Here is a 21,128-nt window from a genome sequence, read left to right as displayed (position 1 = left end):
ATAATTTTCAAAATTGAGCTATCAGCTGTTAAAGTATGTATACATTTTGAGGAGACATCCTGTATGTAATCCACATATACAGCCACACACGGGGATGTTTGCAAAGGCTATGCTAATTTATTAGCTGCACAATTTAGAAGTATCAATGTACTTAACAACAGTCCAATCTTCCTTATAACATCTAACTCTTTCATAAATTGTCTTTTACAAACCCGTTTTTCCATCATTAATTTTTAATTAAAATAAAATATAATTGGGATGATTTTACCTCCAAGGAAATCATATTTCCTGATGCTACCTTTAGTTTCTGTTGTATACCCATAAACAGATCTCCTCGTGCTCTAAGACTAGTGGCTTAGGTCAGTGGTCGGCAAACTGCGGTTCGCGAGCCACGGTTTGCCGCTCTGTTGACTCATGGGTTTGCCGACCACTGGAGGTGTGTATAGCTTCCTGCCTCAGTTACTCTACTCTCTCATCAATTTCCTAATGGTGTTCAAATTCTTCTATGTCCCTTTTCAGCATCTGCACAATGCTGTGGTGATATCTGGGGTGACAAAGCAGTATTCTAAGGGACCCTCCCAGGACTATGTTCCCGAAGGAATCCCACCTGAGCTCTGCTCGGACTCTCCTGATGTTTTCTAGTTCACCATCAGCCCAAGACATTTCCTACCATTGGTTCATAAAATCTCTTGCACCCTCTCTCAAAGAATTCGAATAAAAACGAGTACATTTCATTTGACAATTCAATATCATATTTTCCCTGCTTTCTTCTGCAATATTGGATGACTCCATCATAATTTGGGGCAATCTACTTGTTTTGCTTTTGTTTCTTGATCTCTTAGCTAATCCAGGGCTTCCTGAGATAATTACAACTTCATTAGATTAAAGAGGCCATAAAAAAGTACTTGTCCATTCTTTATACTAGCTAAATGTTCCTGTCCCTCCATCAGACTCCTCTGAAAGCTTCTCTTTCATACTTTATATTCTCTCTCTCCCTCTCTCCCTCTCTCTCCCCCCCCTTTTCTCCACAATTTAACACCTTGGCTCATTTCCCATTCCTCTCCTAACCTGTTTAAAATATCCATGATGTTACAGTTTATTGTAGTCAAGATTTTTCTCTTTTTAGCAGTGAATAACTTTTGCTTGAGATTAAAATTAGTTGCTTACAGAGGCCTTCATTCTAATTCCTCTATAGGTCTATAGCTAAGCTACATTTCACAATTTACATTTAAAGAAACCCTTATATATCTTATTTCTATGAACATAGGAACACACACACTTATCCTAGAATTTATGGTAAAATACATATATAAAGCAGTAGATTCAAATTCTGAGGTTCAACAAAGAAGGGAGTTCATATAACATTATGATCTAAAAACAAAGATGTTCTAGTGAACTCTTTCGTTTTATTTCCTTATCTTCATTGTAGTTAAAAAATTATAAAAGAGTCCAGCTGGCGTGGCTCAGTGGTTGAGCATCAACCTATGAACCAGAAGGTCATGGTTCAATTACCTGTCAGGGCACATGCCTGGTTTGCAGGCTCAATACCCAGTGTGGGGCATGCAGGAGGCAGTCGATCAATGATTCTCTCTCATCATTGATGATTCTATCTCTCTCTTTCCCTCTCCCTTCCTCTCTGAAATCAATAAAAATATATTTTTAAAAATTATAAAAGAGGTGATTCTCCCATGTTTCATTGTGATTAGTCCATTTCTAAAAGATGATTACTTGGTCCCAAGTTTCCTTTCTGCTTCCCTCCTCCCTGTCACTCCAACCCCCCAACAAAAAGCTTACCAGTTGGTTAGTCAGTGTGTTATTAGTTCATGGAAATGCTAGTATTATTTAACAATAAAAATAAAAATCGCACTCAGGCGAGTCCTGAATTATTCATGCCCTCTGATTTTACATAATTTGGCCATGCCTCTTTTTATTGCTATTTCTGTTTCTATCACTAAACAATTCTCCACTAGGTCCACCTTGGATTCCTGTGAACAAGGAGATAACACTTGCAAAATGTTCCTTTGGAGACGATGTTCTAAGCTGATGTCCAAATATTCACAGCCAGAGCCCAGACCAGGAAAATGGCAAGGAGACCCCTCCGTGCCCTGAATGAAAAGTAGAGTATTAGGACTTTTTAAAAAAAAATCAAATTTCTTTAGAATTTAAAAATCTGTCGTGACACAAAAGCTCACAAAATTGAACCATCACAGGAGCAGACTTTGAAGACTTCCACTGTCACTCTATGTGTTCGTTCTAAAGACACAGACCCAAGACATTATTTGAAACACAATCAAGCCACTTAATATGGTTCTGACATGAAGTGTTACTAATGGGCAACGTCAGGGTCTCTGTTCTGCAAGCAGCAGGAGAAAAGGAAGGACATGTCTTAACAGGTAAGCATCGGGCAGATAGGGGACAGGCAGGGGTGGGCTCTCAGCAAAATGACAGGAGCTGCCTGATGAGTATTTCTTTAATAATCTATATCTATATCTATATCTATACCTGTATCTGTATCTATATATCTATATATCTATACTAGAGGCCCGGTGCACGAATTCGTGCACGGGTGGGGTCCCTCGGCCTGGCCAGTGATTGGGGCCGATGGGGTGGGGGGCAGCTGGCCTGGGGGAGGGGCTGCGGGAGGTTGGCCAGCCACCAGGGGGAGGGACCGCAGGAGGTTGCCCGGCCACGGGAGGTTGGCTGTGGGAATGCACTGATCACCAGGGGGCAGCTCCTCCACTGAGCATCTTCCCCCTAGTGGTCAGTGCACATCATAGCAACCCATCAACCGGTTGTTCAGTCACTTAGGCTTTTATATATATAGATATTGATTTCAGAGAGGAAGGAGGAGGGAGATAGAAACATCAATGATGAGAGAGAATCTCTGATCGGCTGCCTCCTGCATCGCCCCACTGGGGATCGATCCCGCAACCCAGGCATGTGCCCTTGACCAGAATTGAACCCGGGACCCTTCAGTCCACAGGCTGACACTCTGTCCACTGAGCCAAACCTGCTAGGGCTGTGATGAGCCTTGCTATGGCAGGTATTTCACACACCATGGTGCTGGGGCACGGCTTGCACTGGCCTGTGTCTTCTGCCGCAGGCCCTCTGAACTGCATAGCGATGTTGCTCACAGTTACAGAGAAAAGCTAGTTCTCATGGCAAGATCAAGACAGAACCCATGAAAGCAAGAGAAAGCCAAGAAGAATGCAGGGCAGAGAACACCAAACACCTAACCTTGGTTTTGAGTAATGCCTTCTTGAGCAAGAGAAGGATGGGGGGCGGGGGAGGGTCTCCTTGTTAAAATCAGTTTATGGTTGTGCTCATTTCCAAGTTTTTAGCAAGTCCTTAGAGTCAGGGGCCTGAAGTATAAAGGAAACCTTGGCGGTGACAGTCTTCGAATGTTCGGTGTTAAGTGTGGGAAAGGAAAAAAAACAAAACACCCACGGAAAATGCTGTAATGAACTGACATGTTCTATTTAAAAACTGTTTGTCAGCCGTAGTTAAGTTGACACTGTCAGCATGGCAACAAATCATAACATTTTGTGTGTCCGTGGCGTGCTGGGAGCCGTCACAGCACATGGCATGACCAGTGCATCCTGGTGGGAGCGGGGATGATGCAATCAATGGAACGGAGCAGAACAGGCCTGATTGGCTGGTCCCTAAAGGTCAGCCATTCGGGAAATGCCTCCTTTGGGTCTACAAAGGAGAACTGCTGCTCAGAGCTTTTTCAATGGGATCTGAGTGGCCCTGAGGACTAAGGGGACTCCCTCCTCTATGTGGGTTAAGTTGCAATTCATGTAGTGATTCAGGGGCTGCAAAGATGATGTTCCCCACCAGACCTGCCTCCTTGCTGGCTTTACAACCAGGGAGAAAAGGGCAATGATCAAGAACACAACCCAGAACCAGACTTGGGAGTGTATAGATCTGTATTCCTGGGCTGGGGCAAACAAAGCTACGTGTCCATCCGATGCCCTTCCCCGGATCTCGGATGCAAGGCAAGACGGCTTGTCCCAGTCCAGCAGCTGGTGGGCCACATGACCATGCTCTTGTTCATGACTTAGGAGCAAAAGTGCTGCTTCCACCTCACTTCTGAGAGACTATCTGGACCTGGGTTTTGCTTTTTCCCTCTTTCCTGGGCTGAAATGGCCAAGGTCAATGCAACCTTGGTGGCCATGTTTTGCAGAAGGCAAAACTACTGGCAGCCTGAGGCTCCTAAATACCTGTGAGGGTCAGAGCCATGGTCGGCCTAGAGCATTTGCTATGGTCCACCACAGGAGAGAGAAATAGATATTTACATGCTTCTGCACTGTTTTGGAGAATGTCTTTTACGGAAGTTTTACCCCTAACTCATTCAGATCCTGAATGTAACATTGGAGAGTATGATGCCTTGGGAAAAGTCACTCAACCCCATAGAATTGGTTCCCCATCTTTAAAATGGACACCAACACATTTGCCTTTTTTTTTTTTTACCTAATGGAATACGGCCATAAATCATTCTGTAAGATGCTTTTATACAAACACCTATATATATAAAAGCCTAAGTGACCGTCCGACTGTTTGACCGTCCGACCGGTAGCTATGACATGCACTGACCACCAGGGGGCAGATGCTCAACACAGGAGCTGCCAAGCTGTGGTGACTTAGCAGCTGCTGTTCTTGGGTGATGCACCCAGAACCAGAGAGGAGGGAGCCTGATTCCAGGGTGCATCACCCGAGAACCACCCTCTCGCAATCTGGGACCCCTTGGGGGATGTCAGAGAGCCAGTTTCAGCCTGATCCCAGCAGGCCAGGCTAAGGGACCCCATCAGTGCACAAATCCATGCACCAGGACTCTAGTAAAATACAAACAATTATAGGAATTCAAAGGAAAGAGGAATTATTTTTAGCTAGAGTGACCAAGAAGGTTAAAGAGAAGAACTTGAGATGAATCTTAGTCATGTTTTGGTAGGATTTTAAGTTGCAAAGAGTATATACAAGGAAGGATAAAAAAGCATGGTACAAAATTAAATAGCACATTTTTCAGTGAGTAGTAGAGGAATCTAGTAAAAGTGTGATGAGAAATTAGGCTGGAAGGTAAGTTTGAGGTCCAGATCATAGGGGGTAAGAAAGACTCCAACACTAGAATAATGAATTCCAATTGGCCTTAGTGATGGTAATTTCATCCCCTTTCCCCATGCTTGGTTGGGGATAGTCATTTGCTTGAGACACTGCACCTTTTGGTACACAGGACAACACCCAACCAACTGAGCCTCACTGGCTGGTTTTGATGTCAAACCATAGGAGCTGGAGAGGGCGCTCATTTAAATATAGTCTTTCTTGCTGCTGCCATTTCAATTTTCATAAGTCAGCATGACCCTTTAGTGAAAAAGAATCACTTCTGCCCTAGCTGCTTTGGCTCAGTGGATAGAGCATCGATCTGAGGACCAAAGGGTCCCGGGTTCAATGCTGATCAAGGGCACATACTTTTTTGCAGGCTCCTCCTCAGGCCCGAAGCGTGGTCAGGGCTCATGTAGGAGGCAACCAATCAATGGGTTTCTCTCACATCCATGTTCCTCTCTGCCTTTCCCTCTCTTCCACTCTCCCTAAAATCAATGGAAAAAATATCTTTGGATGAGGATTAAAAAAAAAAAAAATCACTCCTAGTCCGCTATTGATAGGAATAGGATCAGTAGTAACCTTAAGTCCCTTTCTTTGCAAAATCAGAGTCAAGTCAGACAGTTAGAATTCAGAATTCCTATATAAAATATTTCTTAGACAGATATCTGAGGCAGCTGTCCCTTTTGACTGGCCCATACTTATCCTCCGTGTCTACCCCACCCCTTCTAAATGTCACTACCCTTTCCTTCCCATGGTGTTGGCTGACATCTGCATATGTTTGATCATGCTTCTTCATTGCTAATTGTGCCAGAACCAGCCAATGAAGCTACTCCCAGCTTCCTGAATCTCAGAAACCATGTGAAGGAATAATAAAAACTGTTTTAAGCCATTGTGTTTTCAGGTAATTTGTTATGTAGCCTAATACATACCAACAGGTGCTATCAGGTTTTGCTTTGTGGTTTGCTTTTTTTCTAATCTTTCAGTGACTCAAGGATAGAAGCCACATCATATTCATTTTTACGTTTAGCAAAGTGCCTAAGGACATAGCCAATCTAATAACCATTTTCTGAATGAATGATCATCTCCTTCCTGTGTTTATCATTAAAATAAATTCAATGACAATTACACTTACAGACTTCTGGCTTAACTAAGAATTTTTTAAACCCATAGCATTTAGAAGAGGGAAAAAAATCTAAATGAGATCACCGTTCAAAGCTCCAATTTTTTTAATGCTCCCACCATTAAGAGTTCAATATAAATTTACAATGAGGCTCAGTGAGCAATTTACGGAGCCTTGGCCTCCTGCCTTCTAAGCATTCATGATTACAAATTAAAACTTGGCCTCACCAGCTAAGACATGACAGCATGATGGGAACGACTAAAGGCTGACGTAAGTGCAAAAGGAAGAAACTCCTCCAGGTCCTGGTTTTCAGGGGACAGTCGGGTTATACTCAATAAGACCGAGGAAAACATCCCTAAAGGTAAGTATTCCTTGGTCACTGGGCAGCTTGGGGAGAATCCAGGATTGTGCACCTTCTCATCTTCTGCAGGTGGAAACTATTCTGCAAGACCTTACTCTTTTTATTCTTTAATATATATTTATTACTGATTTCAGAGAGGAAGGGAGAAGGGGAGAGAGATAGAAACATCAATGATGAGAGAGAATCATGGATTGGCTGTCTCCTGCACACCCCACGCTGGGGACTGAGCCCGCAACCCGGGCACGTGCTCAGGAAATCAAACTGTGACCTTCTGGTTCATAGGCTGATGTCAATCACTGAGCCATGTGGGTCAGGCTATAGGAGTTTATTTATTATGTTAGAGAATTCATGGTATATATCCATCAGTCCACATTCACTCCCTCCCCTCCCCCGTATTCCAATGCATTCCTATTGAGAAAACACCAGTTACGGAAAGGGGTAAATGATCCCATGGCCATGTCAAGAAATGAAGATGCAACCATTGGGGAACCTCTTGGGAGGTGGGCTTCTTTGAACTGATGTGTATTAACAGGGCAACAGTTACTTTTATTCCCACTGACTAAGCTCCTCTCCTAGACAGTGATATCCCTGGGAGAGAGTTACTGCTCCAGAGCGAAATGAGAAGGGTCCAATGAGTAGCAAGAAGAAAAGCAAAGATTTTGCTCAGCACAGCTGAAGTTTGACCAAAGGAAAGTTCGAGTTCTGGGAGTGAGGACAGCATTTCACAGGGAAGTCATTTCCATGCACGGCAGAGTCGGGGACCCTGGGTAATGGCCAGCCTTCTCCTCCTCCTGGGAAGGAAAGGACTGAGGAAAAGCTGCCTTCCTTCCTCCAGCCTCAACATGCTGACAAGTGACTACAGCTCAAGAAGCCAAGAGCCAGAATAATTTTTTCTGTCATTAAAAAAAAAATCACTAAAATATTAAAACAGGAAATAATCGAATGGCGTGATACATGGAAGGGCATCAGTCCAGTTAATTTCCATCACAGAAAACAAGCTTTGGTTCCTGCATCACTTGACAATGACTGATTCCACTCAAAAATGTGAGGACAGCGCCCAAGGCATAATCAGCTCCCAGTGCCTTTAACCCAACAGACTCAGGGAAAGAAGTCCACAGCTCTGCCTTAATTACCTCTGCTTTTCCATGAAAATAAACAAATCATCAGACTATGTCATACATGAAACTTGAACATCCATTTTAAAAACACAAACACATATGTAAGAAAATGGAGGTGATGGTAACTGTTGGATCCTGGAATTTTGATTTTAATAAGTTGAAGACTTTTCTATCTTCATCTCAGAAATTCAGTACAATAGTAGGAAGGAGAAACAGAAACACATTCATATCTTTGATAAACATAGGAGACACGCTTTTCCCTGAACCCAGGTACATGATGTTGAAAAGCCGAGTACAGAGTAGCAAGCATTCAGCAGATCTGCAGGAAGTGACCGGTAAATGTAGGCAAAGTATTTCAGGAGAGAATCCCCCCAAGAGGGCCTTAACTATCCAACAACACCCCTGATGGATAGATGGCGGCCATTGTCATTACTGAATCAGCCAGGATCCAAAGGCTTTCACCGTGAGCACTAGGGTTCATGGGCAGTACAAAGAAGATGGGCCCTGACTTCCTGAAACTTACCACTGACATAGGGGGGGCAAGGATAATCCATACACAAGAAGACTGATTGTAAGACTGTAGAAATTATGAGTGATTTCTCCATTAAGACTGTAGGTAGACAGGAAATAATTCAAAGGAGAGAGAATGAGGGATGTGTAATGACAAAGAAGAGCCAATAACATTGGGAAATATTATCATAATAATGTTTCTTTAAAATATATTTTCATTGATTTCAGAGAGGGAGATAGAAACATCAATGATGAGGGAGAATCACTGATCGGCTGCCTCCTGCACACCCGCTACAGGGATCGGGCCTGCAACCTGGGCATGTGCCCCGCCAGGTATCGAACCGTGACTTCCTGGTTCATAGATTGATGCTCAACCACTGAGCCATGCGGGCTGGGCTGTCATAAAGTTTTTACATCAACACAAGGCTTGTAAAATCTCAACCGAGAGGATAAAATGTGGCTCCTACCCACCCCTGGCACTGCTTCCATCCTCAATACAAAACACAATCTAGATGATGCAAACCAGAACATGCCAGACTATTCTACTAACCTGGGTGAATTTACCTAGAATGATACCTGCAGATGTTATGTTTGTCAGTAATTGGGCATTTTCACTCACAGGGCCCTAAAACTACATAATGGTCTTGAGGAAGGGGTGCCCTCCCCAGCCCACACTCATTTGTCGGTAAAAATACCCTCCCTCATGAAGGAGAAACAAGGAGGAATCTCAGTATCTTTCAAATAAAATTACAGTAAGCCAAGAAAGGAAGCAGAAGTTGTTAAATGTGGGGGAAAAAATGGACCCAAAAAACCAGTTGTAAATGAGCTAACATTGCAGGTAAATTGGAACTCGTAAAACAGATGATTTTACTGAAAACTTAACACCTCTGCACACAGCTGTCGGCCCAGTCAGGGAAGCATTAACATCCTGTCACCAATGCCCCAAACAGATCAATGATAGGAAGTCTAAAAACAACCCAAACAGCAGAAGGAATGCACCACTGAGTGGCCAGGGGCACACGGGCTTTCTCCACTGCCCTTTCCCGGTGAATGTGGACACACTGGCGAATGGGGAAAACGGCAGGAGAGAAAAGCAGGCCACTGATGCAGATAATTCTGAGAAGCAAGCACACTAATTCCAACCCACCTTTTCCAAGTTACAGGTGATAAGCTCGGGTTGAAGGGGTGGGGCTGTTCAAAGTCAAGAATGCATCCCTTTAATAAGGGTAAGTCATTATATACCGCCTTCTATTTTAATAAGAAAGAAACATCATTTTCTCAAATTGAAAGACGAAAGCAGGGGTCTTTAATTACTTTTGGGCCGGAGGCTCCTCGGAGGCTCTGATGAAAGCCAGGGACTTTCTCCTTAGAAAATTGCATATGCTCACGAAATTCAGCCCTCAATTGCAACAGAACTCACGGACTTCCATTGCTGCCCACCATCAAACTGATCCCTGTCCGGGTTCCCCATTGTCTTGGGGGTGGGGGGGGCATGTTTGTTAAAAGCTTATAAACACTGGTGCTAAAGAAGCGTGCTTAAGGTTTCGGAACAAGAGTTGTCATATATTATCAAATCGGATAGTAAGTATTCCACTTTACTTCCTGCCTTATGTTCAATGATATCCATTTAATTTCGCAGCAATTCTTGATATTTAGAAGCTCATCTCTACCTCGGAGGCATTCCTGTGTGTTTATTTATCTGTTTGGTCCCTGTTGCATGCAACTGAGGCACTCCATTGCTCCACAATAATTTGCAGAAGGAAAGCAGAGAGGATTTTTTTAAAGTGGTGAGACGAAAATGAGTCAGTTGTGCTCTTGGGAGCTTTGGTAATTGGTTTGGAAGCTTATTCGGTCAACAAACTTTGAATGTGGACTCTGCATTGTATGGTGGGAGGGAGCAGGTTGGAAAAGAGAGTCCCTCCCCTTGACGGATCTTCCTGTCCGGGGCAGTGATGGGAGAGGTGTTAGAACAGGTGTGTGCGAGGACACTGGGATGCCACTGAGGACAGGGCCTTTCTGCCCGGGGAAGTGGAGAAACTGAGCTGCGTGGCGACTAGGGACATTCAGCCAGGAAGGCAGGAAAGGCCTGGGGCACAGAAGGAAGAGCCGTGCGCACCTTCTCTAGGAAACGGGGCCTTGGGGCAAGGCAAGGGGCAAGGGAGTGTGGCTGAAGCACTCTGGCTATAGCAGCAAGAAATTAAAAAAAGGGGGAAATTAATTGAGTGTTTACTTTGTGCCTGACAATGCCAAAAGCTAGTTTAAAATATCCAATAAAAAGTCATTGGAGAGAGTGTAGAAATTGTGGGCAAAATAAAATAATAATAATAATAATAATAATAATAATACAAGATTCAAGACCAACTACATAATTAATGGGGCCCAAATGCAAAATGAAAATGCAGGTTCCATTGTTTAAAAATTATGAAGAATTTCAAGATGGCAACAGCCAGGCATTACACCAAGCTCAGGGCCCTTCTGAGCATCGGGCCTTGTGTGACTATACAGGTCCCGCATCCATGAACCTTGTCCTGATTACATTAGAAGGAAATTTCAAATGTCACATCTATTCTTTATTTTCACAGATTAATAACCCACATTTCTCCAAACGGCGCCCATGAAGCACAGAACATGTGCCATGCACCTGCCTGGGCGCTTTATATTTACCCTACGAAGTAGATCCTACTACCCCTACTTCTAGATTGTAAAACCAACTTTAAGAGAGCTAAAGTAATCTACATGAAAGGGAAACGTGATTTTCTGTATCTTGAAGATATTCCAATGGCTACCCACCAGGCTGTGCTGTAAGCGAACGCTCAATAGTGACTTGCAAATGGGTGTTTTCATTTCTCTGCTATGGGTTCTGTTGCCTGAGCCACGGGAGCAATTCTGTGAAGTCAGCTAGAGGGTTCGCGCTCACAGCAGTGAGTGAGAGACGCAAGTGTGCAGGCCACCGCTCACCGTTCCAGTTCCACCACCCCAGGGAGTCCACCAACAACACTCAAACTGTCCCTTTTCAATACAGACATGGCTCTAAGCGAAAAATTACATAATTTCCATGAGAAATTATGCATTACAATAGCACAGGCCATGAGTACCCAATCTATTTTAGAAGAGGAAGTGTAATTTTCAGAACCTACAGTTATTTCTGATGTCTCCCAGCAAACCTCCAATGAGTAGTTTCTGGAAACAAAGGGTCATTGGAGCGTTCAGGTTCATCAGCGTGCTCCCCCGCCCCCCATCTCCCGCCCCCACATCGATGCTGCTCCATAATCTGAATAATCTATTGCAATCAGTGAAATTCACTTTTCCACCGAGGAATGGGGATAAAAACTGCATGATCATAACAGCACATGAATTCAACAGTAAAAACCAAAGAGTTGAAGTATTTACTAAAACTCCCTAGATTTGCCCTCGCCGGTTTGGCTCAGTGGATGGAACATCACGGGTTCAATTCCAGACAAGGGCATGTACCTCGGTTGCAGGCTACCCCCAGCCCTCGATGGGTGAGAAGGCAACCAATTGATCTCTCTCTCTCTCTGTCTGTCTCTCCCCCTCCCTTCTACTCTCTCTAAAAATCAATGGAAAAATTTCCCTGAGTGAGGAGTGAGGATTAACAACAAAAAATCCCCTAGATTTTTATATAGCATTTTTAGCCTGTTTGAACAGATCATTCCTCTTACATTTTTTTTTGGGGGGGAGTTTTGGGGGTGTATCAGGGCTCACAGTCCCTCTGTCTTAGCTGCACCCACACCATCCCCCAGCACTCTGCGTGATTAATACCTGTGCCAGCGGCCTATTTAAAAACGATTCCTATGTGGATGAAAAGGGGGCCACATGCTGACCTGACAAGCTCAGGGGAGGCCTGCATGGCGGCCTTACAAACTCAGAGACCGAAAGTCACCACAGAGGATGGTCTGAAATGAAAACGTTCTAGCTAAAGGGAATCATGGAGGGTAAGTCACGTGCTAGGGCTGTTTCTTCCCTGACAAAGGTCAATCTTTACTTTAACTGAGCCTCTCTTCTGTCTTTCTGCATCTACAATAATATACCATTGGAATGTCAGGGTACATTTTTTTAGAGCCCTCACTGCACCAGAGCAGGCTCACAAAACCCTTCACTGTTATTGCTGCCGTGTTAATTGCTAATAGCCTACTATCCTGTGCCCACCTATGTAAAAGACATGTAAGCCTACTCCTTTTTACTTGTTATCCCATCCCAGAGATTTCCCCTGCTTTGCTTCCTCCCCTCCCTAATCTCTCACCAGTGGATTTCATGTAACCCACTGACATCTTCCCCTTTGATTGTTATGTATAAAATTAGGTACAGAACTGCCATTCTCTGGATCACTTTCTCAATCCCTTGAGATTTTGCTTTCCGGCAAATGTCGTCAGTTTGGCTCAAACAAATGCATAAAAATTCTCTACAGGTTTAAACATTTGTTACGTTGACACCTACTTTATGTCTTCTGTCCCACTTTGTCCCTGATTTTCTCTGATCCTTATTTTTCTCCTCAGCAGAAATTACCTGCAGTCCGAGTTTTTTCTCCACTCCAAAGCCTTGTGACTTTATCTCAAGGTGTTTTCTTTGGGGGATCTTTTGTTAAAGTCACAATAGGTCTATCAGCATTAAACAGGTAACTGGACCAAAAGTCCTATACAGGTTAATCAACCGCCAGTACCTCTCTTCCCACCACCACCCCGCTTCCAAATCTACCATTGGGAGGAAGGAAGGAAGGAAGGAAGAAGGGAGGAAGGGAGGAAGGGAGGAAGGAAGGAAGGAAGGAAGGAAGGAAGGAAGGAAGAAGGGAGGAAGGGAGGAAGGGAGGAAGGGAGGAAGAAGGGAAGGGGAGGGAGGGAGGGAGGGAGGGAGGGAGGGAGGGAAAGAGGAAGGGAGGAAGGGAGGAAGGGAGGAAGGGAGGAAGGGAGGAAAGGAGGGAGGGAGGAAGGAGGGAAGGAGGGGAGGAAGGGAGGAAGGAAGGGAGGAAGAAAGAAAAAAATCAGCCAACTAAAGGATTCAGCATCTCGAGGCCAGCAAGCAGGGATTTCCTGATGCGGCTTGGGTGGGTAAGTTGCATTTTCAAAATGATTCTGTCAGCCCCAGGACAATTTAATTCATTCATTTATTTTTTATCCAGTGTTTCAATCCCGGGTCCCCATGTCTCATCAATATCTCATTCAGGTGTCGCATGGAAAACCTAACAACCCGGGCGGGCAGCCAAGCTCACCGTGACTGACGCTCGCTTAACTGAGCAAAGATTTGCTCGGCACCGAGTGGGGTCTGACTGTATAGGAACGGGCAGGGGCAGCGAGGGTGCAGGCTGGCGTCCCCACAGAGCACGAGTCCTCAGGCAAGGGGAACCAGCAGCACTTAAAACGAATGTTAGGGGCCTTCAATCTGGGCCCTTTTATCTTTTCTTTTTTCATCGTTTCTTTTTCCAAGTAAACCCTGAGATTTCCCAGGGAAAACAGCACATTAGCACACTTAAAAATCACAAACCCGTGTCCCCTTTCCAAAGGCAGCTGGAGATGTATTAACTTGTCGGAAAAATCATTTCATGGCTATACCACAAGCACAATTTAAAAAAAATAAAATAAAATGACCAAATTAAACCTGCTGCATAAATCGGTGCTTTAAACTTCCTGCTAAAGGATCATTCCTTTGAGAGAGAGATTAAAAAAAAAAAAAAGAAAAAAAAAAAGAAAAAGAAAAAGAACTGGAATGCTCATTTCTGGCACAAATGCTGCACACAGACCCCCCGCCCCCTTCCAGCCCGAGACTCCTTCCTCCACAGAAGCAAATCACCCTCGTTTAACTGTTTCAAATTCATTTTCCAAGCCAGATCCGAAGTTCCCTGTCATGCCTCCCTCTGTATAACGTCCATGAAAGCCCATGCGCAGTTCCAAATGGAGGAACATCGTACTTACAATTTTGGGACGTGTATTCGTATGAATAAAAAAACCTGCTATGTGTCTAGACTGCTGTCCTTCCTGTTCAAAGACAACACCACTCTTGGGGAAGCTGGAGACACTCCCTAGTGAGCAAGCAAGTCCTTTTCTATTCTTTGAATGGAGCTGCAGGGGCTGTTTGGCTGCGTCTGTTGTTTGAGCGTTTGTTGTCTCTTAGGTCAAGTTCAGCCCCAAGCCAACCGATGATGTACCCTCTAACCTCACTGAGTTTGGTGGGGTTAGAGGGGGTTCAGGATCAGACAAGGGGGTTCATTTCCCATGTCACACCTAAAAACGGGATAGACAGGAAGAGGTGCACACACCACAGGCCCCCAATGTGCACAGCCGTGGAGAGAGCGAGCAAGCGACAGCCCAAAGCCGAGCGTGGATAACTAGACAGCGTCAGAGTGGCCGGGCCAGTGCGACGGGTTTTTTAAAGCGCTGGATGCCTGTCACTTGGAAGGGAGTCCGGTTCCATTGCATCAGACGCCCCGTAACAGGATAGCATCACCCAGGGCAGCATTGGGAGTGCGGGCGGGTCACAAGTGACCCCAGCTCCGCTGCCAGCTGAGCCTGACCTGGGCTGCGGTCCCGAAGATGGCACTGTACAATTTGGCCACGTTGGTGGTCCCGCGCGCAGACAAAGGTACAGTCTGTCAAACCGGAGGGCGTTTGCCCAGCTGAAGAGTTAGGTTTCCACCACGACAGTTGGCTGAATCTCTGCTGGTTAAAGCGCTCTGATTTGTAATTGGAGAAAAAGAGTTTTTGTGTGTGTGTGTGTGGGGCGGGGGGGGGTGTTTTCTCTTTTGGTATGTTCTTTTGCTCTGGCCTTGTCCTGTTTCAGCTTGTTCCCCCTCCTTTTTTTATTGAATGTATTGGGGGGACACTGGTTAACAAGGTGCACAATTCTACAAGATATCATCTGTTCACTGTATTGTGTGCTTACCACCCCAAGTCAAGTCTCCTTCCATCACCATTTACCCACCCTATGCCCTCCTCCACCTCCACCCACCCCCCATCCCGTTCCTCCTGGCAACACCACACTGTTGCCCATGTTCATCATGAGTTTTTTTTCTTTTTCCTTTTTTTTGCTCAACCCTCCATCCCTCCCTCCACACACAGCTGTCCACCTGCTCTCTATGAGTCCGTTTTGTGGTGGTGTTTTGTTAAGGCATTTAGGCCTGCAGTACCGCACAGGGATGGAGGAGGGCCTCCCTGTAAGGGGGGGTGTGGGTGCAGGTTTGGAAGGAGAGAGGGTGACAAGAACACTGTGATAACGCCTTCAAACCCAGACCTGGTCCTCCGTGGGACTTGGAACCTGGACACTATCATTTTTAAAAAATATATATTTTTATTGATTTCAGAGAGGAAGGGAGAGGGTGATAGAAACATCAATGATGAGAGAGAATCACTGATGGGCTGCACAGATCGAGCCCGAAACCTGGGCATGTGCCTTTGATCGGAATCGAACCTGGGACCCCTCAGTTTGCAGGCCGATGCTCTATCCACTGAGCCAAACCAGCGAGGGCCTGGACGCTATCATTGAAAGCCAGTGGATGAGGCACAACACATCAAACTACTGCTCACACCCTGCCTCCCCAAGGCTGCCTCCTAACAGCTCTGTTTGCAGCAGACCCGCCTATGTGAGTGAGTGGAACCCTCACCCGCACTGCATGCTAAGGGCCCGAGCCTTTGTCTCCTCCAAGTTCGGGCTCTTTCAGAGGCTAACATGCGGCAATTAGTCTAATTAATGGGAAACAATGAGCTGTGTTACCACTTATCAAATTGATTGTTCCCCTATCAAAACAAAACAGGCTGGCTTTTTGATGTAATTTCAAGAGATGATTTGAAATGTCATGTTGCTGGGAGCCAATTACCTCATGACTGGAGTCACGGTCAACAGAATACATAATTAGCGGGAGTTTGGGAAGGCTGCTTACCAGCTAGTATGTTAATTAACTGTCTTTTGTCATGAAACAAAAAGGTGGTAGGGAAGGTGGTGAAATAGGTCTTTTTTATTTACATTTCTTGGTGCTCATCAGCTTGAGGCATGACAATGCAAAAGAATGGAAAATTTTAATTCCACTCCTTCAAATGAATACTCAGCCGCAAGGTCAGACATGATGCCAGGCTGCAACGCCATCCGCCTCGCCCCAGCCCCGGCCCGGGGTATTACATTACTCGTGGCATTAAATTAAGTATCGGGTAAAAACTTGAATGTAAGAAATACTGAGCTGGACGAAACAAATCCCCTCATGAACCTCTCTGGAGCTTCCCCTGCATCTCGAAAGAGCTGGACAGTGCCCGGCTGTCCTGGGAACACATCCAGGCGTCATCTTTCTATTTCTTTTTCTTTTTTTAAAAAAACATATTTTTATTGATTTCATAGAGGGAGAGAGAGAGATAGAAACATCCATGATGAGAAAGAATCATTGATTGGCTGCCTTCTGCACGCCCCCTAGAGGGGATGGAGACTGTAACCCGGGCATGTGCCCCTGGACCAGGAATCAAATCTGAGATCCTTCAGTCCACAGGCTGAGCCTCTATCCACTGAGCCAAACCGGCTGGGGCTCATCTTTCTCTTTCAATCTTGAAATCTGAAGAGAATAAACGCATCCCCAAATGATGTTATTGCCTTCACCTCACTGTGGTAGAGGGAAGGCGCGGGGGGCACTGTGGGCTTGTAAAGGAATCCTGTCTGAGTCCAGGCTCCCAGGGCTCATCTGCAGCTTCCGCTCGTCTGTGCCAGCCGTGCAATCCCAGGGTCTTGATTAAGGGACCGATTCTGGACTTCTTGAGCTCTAATGCGTGGGAGAGGTGACTATACTCATTAACTACTAACACTCAAGTTCATGGAAGCCTCAAGTCATGGCTTGCCATGCAGATACATGAACATGCTTCTGGGTGGAGAACAAGTTGGAAGCTCCCCGAATTCTAATGCTATTATGCTGCCCAAAGGCACTGTTTTACCTGCAAAGACAGGTGGGACCTGCCTTGGGCGTCCCAGGATTTTCTATGAGAAATGTGTTGCCATTTTGTACGAGTTCAAAAACTCTCTCTCATCATTGATGTTTCTATCTCTCTCTCCCTCTCCCTTCCTCTCTCAAATCAATAAAAATATATTTAAAAACCAAACGAACAACAAAAAACAGAACCCAATGCATTAAGGACAGTAACGAGCACCAAAGCTGTGTGATGCCTCACACCTCATCATCTGAAGTCGTGCAAATTCGGGATTTAAGGAAAACTGGGCTATCGCAACCTTTTTATGCTGAATCCAAAACATCTTGAAACTTAAGAAAATTATAAATCAAATCCGAGTGTTCAGAAAACGGGGCATTTTCTCTTCACCTTAAAAGCTACAACTCCTCAGCAATGTTTTCCCGGGCACTGAGCACACGGGACACTTGCAGAAATGCATGGAACAAGTGCGACACTGAACACAGGGTCTTTGTCAGCAGGGCTAACAAGGTGTTGAGCTTCCAAGCCCGAGGGACTGTCGCCCCTCTCACAGCAAAGTAGACAAGAGCCCTCTGGGAGCCAGGGTTGCGCGGTGATGGTGTGACGGGGCAGGGAGGGGGCTATCCCCACAGACATCCTGGTGAAATGTCAGTCAGGCGCTGGGCTCACCTCCACCACCTCACAGAACTAAACATCTCTTTATGTCAGAACAAATTGGGCAAGCCGCAGATCTTTTTTCTCTTCTCCAACTTCACTAAGGGGAGCTCGGGGAATGAGGGGCGGGGGGAGGAGGAAAGGAGAGGGACGGTTTAGTTCGCATGAAAGCCCTATGACACAGCTACATTCCTGGAGACTGTTCCTGGGAGCCCGGATCCCTCATGAGAGCTGGGCAGTGACAGCAGGGCCTGATCACCATTTCTTACATTCCTACCATCAGGGCTCCAGGGCCTTCCCCCAGCTGGTACCTGGGACTTCAAGATAGGCATGGATGCTCTTGGCAAATGGCAGGGACCCTGACCTTTCTCCTCACGCCATTTCTATTCCTCCTGCTCCTGGTTACGACCCGCATGTCTATGTTCAGAGCATGAGTGGCGCAAAGCAGTCCCTAAGTGACTTTATGGAGGCAGATTTGTCAGTGCTTCCATCTGCTTAATCTCAAAGACAAGGTGAACGTCTGCAAAGGGTTCAGCTGGGAAGAAGGCAACGTGGTGCGGAAGGGAGAAGATACAACCTTAGGGAGAGGCTGGGGACATCCTGGGATGGGTTGGTACAGGGACCGAGTGATACTCAGAATAGATACTCAGGTCAGCAAGACAGTGAATGTCTCATGTATATGAACACATGGTATATTCCATATATAATACATGTAATATATGTATGTATATGTAATAGTAATATATGATATGTGTACGTATAGGTAATACATAACATATGATGTGTGCATGTGTGTATACACACATACACCCAAAGATTTTTGTTTAAGAATCAGCCCAAGCCCAGCCGGTGTGGCTCAGTGGTTGAGCATTGACTTATGAACCAGGAGGTCACGGTTGGATTCCCTGTCAGGGCACGTGCCCGGGTTGCGGGCTCGATCCCCCAGTAGGGGTTGTGTAGAAGGCAGCTAGATCAATGATTCTCTCTAATTATTGGTGTTGCTAGCTCTCTCTACCTCTCCTTCCTCTCTGAAATCAATACATATATATGTATATAAAGGATTAGCCCAAAAAGCAATACTTGGGAACAAATAGGATATTCACACAGAAACTACAATGTAACCTGCCTTCATGCACAGCTCTGATCAGAACCTGTTAGGCTCTGTTACGAGACGCAAAACAAATTTTCAAAACTAAAGACAGTAACATAGTGGATCACTGAATTTATTAGCACACATATGTAGAATCTGAATCCCACAGATTTCTTTTTTAAGCGGGGAACCTCCAGCTGCTCTGAAGGAAGTGTTTGGTATGGGAGAAGATTGAACCCATCAAATAAAATGAGATAATATAAATATTTCATTTAGGCATTATCATCTCTCTTTATGATGATGAGAAGACATTATTATCATATTTTTTATTCTAACTCATAAAAAAATGGCCAATCTCCCACATTTGTAATGGGCTACAGCACACTAATCTTAGTTGGGCATAAAGCTCATACAAACCACTCAAGATTTTCAATATAAAAGTAATGACTTCTGATTTTAGGGAGAAATAATAATGCTCACAAGAAAACATCCCTAGTTAACTCTAGCCTCTCCTATTGGTCATTTATGTAAGCATGGGCACCAGCAAAAATAAAATAAAATAAACTTTCTGCATATTCATCATGAAGCAGATGCTGATAATCAGTAGGAGAGACAGCAAATTTCTGCTTGCGGATTAGGCTCCTATTGGTTGCATTTCAACACCAACCTGGCAATTTTACTATGAAGTCAGCAGAAGTGAGTTCGTATACACGATGCCACTTGCTACCGGAGAGCACCAGGCGCAGGGAAAAGAACGCGCTGGAATAAACTGTGCGTTATTTCTGGCATTAGTTAAAGGAACGGAGCATTATGAGGGGGAAAAATACAGTACCATTGATTTTTACAGGTGTTTAATACAGATAAGCTGAAAAAAGGGTTTCCATTTTAAGCCCAGTGATGGCTAAAGATGCATTCAACTACGTTCAAAAGCAATCTAAAGTCTTCTAAAACGGTGTTTAAGCTATTCAAGCAAAACGTAAATAGTTTTTGTGGGAGAACTGAGGGAGGTAGAACAAAGCCGGAGTCCGAGGAGCTGACTCGGGCACACGGCGGGCCCTGGAAAATCAGGGGGGTCATTAAAACAGAGGTGAGGCTGTTTATCCATGACACCATCACGGGTTACTTAGGGAAAACAGGAACAGACGGTCCTTAGAAAGGCAGAGGCATAATTACCCCGGAGTTCGCCAGGCCCCGCTCTCCAAGCAAGATACTGCAGGAAACAATGACGTTGCCAGACGGAACTATGTTTGAGACTTCTTAAACAAAGAAACCGAATCCATAATTTTTTTGGACACATTTCTTCAAAGTTCCCGTGGAAACAATAGAAATGAATGTTTGCTTTTACCTGACAACAAACACTAAAGGGATACCTTTAGGTGCTCTGCAAAAACCAAGTGATAAAACAAATTTGGTGTTTGCACAGTCACCGAAGTGTTCCATTTCCCTGATTTTGAGGGGCTGCTGGTCTCTAATTTCTGCAGAGCTGTTTACTCACACAGTAGGTTGCATAATAAACAAGGCAGACACGGCAGCGATCATTTCTGAGCACACAGCATTCACAGACCTCATAGACAAAGACAACCATGCTTGCTTTGGGCATTCTTCACTCTGCACTACGCCTTGTCATCTTCTGTTTAGCACCCAGTCTGTCTTTCTTAGAAACATATTTTCATAACTCTGGCTCCAATATAAGTCTAATTTCTATAGGTTGTATCCCTGGTACATCTTTTTTTTTTTTTTTTATCTATCGCTACATGGCTCAGTGGTTGAGTCGACCTATGAACCAGGAGGTCATGGTTCAATTCCCAGTCAGGGCACATACCTGGGCTTGATCCCCAGTGGTGGTGTGCAGGAGGCAGCCAATCAATGATTTTCTCTCATCACTGATGTTTTTATCTCTCTCTCCCTCTCTAAAATCAATATAAATGTATTTAAAAAGTAAAAATAAAAAAATCTATCCCTTTCTTTACATGAAGGTGGCCTGAGATCATCTTCTTCTTCTTTTGCTATTATTACCAAATCCTAGGTGACTAATGGCTAAAGCCCCTCTGGTCAACTGAGCAATAAGCATCAATTTAGTGCCTGTTTTCTATGCCATTAACAATGAGGACAGAGATGCCATAAATGAGGATAGAGCGTGGCCAATGTCGCTCAGTGGTTGAGCATCAACCTACGAACCAGGAGGTCATGGTTCAATTCCTGGGTCAGGGTACATGACCCAGATTCGGGTTCAACCTCCAGTAGGGGGCGTGCAAGAGGCAGACCATCA

General features: G+C 44.8%; 1 protein-coding gene across 5 annotated transcripts in view; it reads right to left on the bottom strand.

The window, feature by feature from the left end:
* ESRRG (estrogen related receptor gamma) overlaps window positions 1-21,128 on the bottom strand; it is a 458,151-nt gene that overhangs the window by 220,706 nt on the left and 216,317 nt on the right. The window lies entirely within an intron of this gene.

Source organism: Plecotus auritus (assembly GCF_963455305.1).
Source record: "Plecotus auritus genome assembly, chromosome: 14".
NCBI classification, from domain to species: Eukaryota; Metazoa; Chordata; class Mammalia; order Chiroptera; family Vespertilionidae; genus Plecotus; species Plecotus auritus.
Note: the sequence above shows the minus strand (reverse complement) of the source record. Positions and strands in the feature narration are given on the sequence as shown.